This window comes from Centroberyx affinis, unplaced genomic scaffold (genome assembly GCF_046629955.1).
Source record: "Centroberyx affinis isolate AG114_WGS23_722 - 3 ecotype Tasmania unplaced genomic scaffold, CSIRO-AGI_Caff_v1 ptg004792l_1, whole genome shotgun sequence".
Classification (NCBI taxonomy): Eukaryota; Metazoa; Chordata; class Actinopteri; order Beryciformes; family Berycidae; genus Centroberyx; species Centroberyx affinis.
This window is the reverse complement of record NW_027282329.1, coordinates 30,001-34,112: the sequence shown is the minus strand read 5'-3', so window position 1 is coordinate 34,112 and position 4,112 is coordinate 30,001.

Genomic DNA, 4,112 nt, shown 5'->3' with positions numbered 1-4,112 from the left:
GCTGGATGATTGGTTTATATCATTTTGTCTCAAGGAAATCTCCACATAGCACACATTAGGTTCAGGATTGGTTAGAAGGTCTGGTATCGCTTATTGCAGGTTTAAAACAAAGAGAGACCGTGAGCACTCACTGTGGTACAGATAGAAGTGCAAGTGCACTATTTGATGACGCCCAAACATAAGCCGCTTTTCCACAGCATGGTACCGGCTCAACTCGACTCGACTCTACTCGACTTTTTTGGTTTTCCATTGGGCAACTACCAGGTACCATCTTACCTGGTACCTGGTACTTTTTTTGGTAGCACCTCTGTCGAGGTTCCAAGCGAGCTGAGGAGACACCAAAAGGAGACGTGAAAACACTGCAGACTACTGATCGGTCAGAGAGAATCGCCATCATTGCGCGACACGGGATGTCCTGCACAAACCCGCCATATTTAAATAGCCAAGCTACTGTAGCGGCCGCAATTTTTTCACTTAATCTAACTTAATTTTAATTGAATTAACTACTATTAAATGGCAACCCGCAAAACCACGCCGTGGTCAAATGAGGAGGTGCAGACGTTCCTCTGTTTGGTTAGCGAGAGCGTTCAGTTTTCTAGAGTTGCTGTTGCTATGTGGCAGTAGTGTGATTAACAAGTCCTCCAAGTCTCCTTGTTGTGAGTAACATGTACCGAGAATCAAGAACACCATCCCTTCGATATTCTCCATTGTTGCTGTGTGTGTTGCGTTGAAGATGTCATCACGGCAGTTTCATGTGGCGTCGCTATGACGACCAGTTGTGGGGGGGTGGGGGGTGGGGGGGGCACATCGAGGGGGTAGAGTCAAGTCGAGTCGAGGCGAGTTGAGCCGGTACCATGCGGTGGAAAATCGGCTATACAACCAAATCTATAGTTCATTAACACTGGCAATCGATAAAATAGTGTTTAAATTTTCATGAAAGATAAGTTCCACTGTGATTCAACCTAAAATCTGGAAACTGATGCTATAAGACAAGATGGCCGCTATTAGCTGTGTGAGTGAGTGTGGAAAGAAATGTCTATTGGATTTAGAATGGGGAATTTAATTGTGGCAGAAGTCTGACGTCAGACCGCTGGAGTCCGCAGAGAGAAAAAACCCCCCCCAGCTGATTTCCTGCCCTGCTCATGACCCCGACACCTGCAGCGGGGCAACATGGAGACGATAAAACACAACACACTGAAACACCTTCCACCACAGAGAGAGGCTGAGAGATTTCCAACCTTCTCTCTCTCTCTCTCTCTCTCTCTCTCTCTCTCTCTCTCTCTCTCTCTCTCTCTAGCATCATTCAAAAGTAACATTCAGGGGCTTAAGAAACTTTTTTTTTTTTTCTCGGGCAAATCTCCTTAAAACCCACTCTGAGTGCTGAAAGTAAAGCCCCGAGGGGTCCGGGAGCTTTGAAGAAGACATCACACACCGGCTGAGAGGACGCCCTGTCCTCTCTGCAAGGGACGTCCCGTGTTCGGAGAGCGCCCCCCGCAGGCCGGGCGAGCCGCTCCCAGCAGCATCGGCGTGACATCAGAGCGTGTTTCTTTTACGTGTGCCGAGGATTTTCCTTCACGTGTCATGTGACCCGGGACATCAGTCACAGACACACCGTGCACAGCGGAGACAGGATGGAGACGTCATCATGTTACACCCACATCTGATTTGTACAGATAAATTACAAGTGTTAGTTTAATATAATCAGTGTTAGTGTTGGTGTTAATATAATCACCATATCAGTCTCCCTGCTCCAGCTGGGAAAAATGACTCATCAACCACCAACTGATGTGTTTTGACCTGATTTTGTTGAACTGCTACTACTTCTACTACTAATATTACTACTACTGCTACGACTGATATTACTACTACTACTTCTACTACTAATATTACTACTACTGCTACTACTGATATTACTACTACTACTTCTTCTACTACTACTACTTCTACTACTAATATTACTACTACTGCTACTACTGATATTACTACTACTACTTCTTCTACTATTACTACTACTACAACTACTACTGTTACTACGACGACTACCACTACTGCTACTACTAATGATAATAATAATAAAACAAATGCATATTTATGTGGAATCTGATCAAAACATCTATCTATCTATCTATCTATCTATCTATCTATCTATCTATCTATCTATCTATCTTGCTCTCTCTATCTATCTATCTATCTATCTATCTTGCTCTCTCTATCTATCTATCTATCTATCTATCTATCTATCTATCTATCTATCTATCTATCTATCTCGCTCTCTCTATCTATCTATTTATCTATCTATCTATCTATCTATCATCTCGCTCTCTCTATCTATCTATGTATCTATCTATCCATCTCGCTCTCTCTCTCTATCTCTATCTCTCTCTCTATCTATCTATCCATCTCGCTCTCTCTCTCTATCTCTCTCTATCTATCCATCTATCTATCTATCTATCTATCCATCTCGCTCTCTCTCTCTATCTCTCTATCTATCTATCTATCTATCTATCTATCTATCTATCTATCTATCTATCATCTCGCTCTCTCTATCTATCTATGTATCTATCTATCCATCTCGCTCTCTCTCTCTATCTCTATCTCTCTCTCTATCTATCTATCCATCTCGCTCTCTCTCTCTATCTCTCTATCTATCTATCTATCTATCCATCTCGCTCTCTCTCTCTATCTCTATCTCTCTCTCTATCTATCTATCCATCTCGCTCTCTCTCTCTATCTCTCTCTATCTATCTATCTATCTATCAATCTATCTATCCATCTCTCTATCTCTCTATCTCTCTATCTATCTATCTATCTATCTATCAATCTAAATCCTCAGAAAACTTCAACAAATCCAGAATTCCGTGGCTCGTCTGCTCACTCGCTCCTGTACCCACGACCACCACCCCCGTTCTCTGTCTTATCCTACTATAAAACGAGGAAAACTCTGTGTGTCTGTCTGTCTGCATCCATTTTGCTCCTCGGCAAAGCAATGGCTTGGCCAATCAATCTGAAACTGCACATGGGCATTGAGCATTGGCACAGGCAGGGACTGACGAAGCTGATTTTTCCATTTTCCTAAATTTACGCTGTTTATGCGCATTTTTGGCAAGTTGTGGCGCACGCATATGGACTAGTTCAGTGATATTTTCTGTTATGTGTTTTGTTGTTTACTATGTAAAGCGTCTGTGAGTATCTAGAAAAGCGCTATACAAATATGATGTATTATTATCTATCTGTCTCTCTGAGGGTTCAGTGCCTTGCTCAGTGGCACCTCAGCAGCAGCTGTTGAAGGAAGCTAGGTCATTACTCCTTCTCTTTCTCCCAGCCAATCAGAAACCTTCCTCTCTCTCTCTCTCTCTCTCTCTCCTCCGGGCTGCACTCGTCCCTCATCCCTCATGCTGAGTCTCACTGAAGTGTGTCACCGCGCCGCGAGTTTGAGACCCGCCGAGAACTGAGAGACCTGGATCCATACTGGGAAGAAAAAAAAAAAAAGAAAAAAAAAAAAAAAAACGCCCTGTCAGGATTTTACAAACAAGAAAGGTTTGAAACATGAAAGCCTGACAGAAAGTGAAAAATCTGCAGATTCCATACAGAGGTGCTGATGGTGCACAGCCTGCAGGAGCGGTCGCAGCGGTCGCATTCAGCCGCTGCAGCTCCTCAGCATGCAGCACAGAGGAACACAGGGCTGGGTTACAGTAATAAGGCAGCTGAAAGTATCTTACACACACACACACACACACACACACACACACACACACACACACATATGGATTATATGGGGGGTTCTCCTGTCCTCATGTCACTGATCGCATGGTCATCCGTGACGTAACGCACATACACGTGTCTGTTTAGTTTATTTCAGGTTTTCAGTTTTCCAATCATAACAGAAAAAAGCATACAAGTTGCATTCATATCATGTAATTTCATTTCATTTCAAAACTTTATTCAAGACTCATCTTAAAGAAGAGGTCCATAGCAGGTAAAAAAAGAAACAATTCAGGACTACCAGAAACTTCCAGAAGATCTGAGGTCTGCCTCCACTTTACAATCTTTTAAATCAGGGCTTAAATAATTTCTGTTCACCAGGGCTGTTTAAGAAATCTAGGGCAACACTC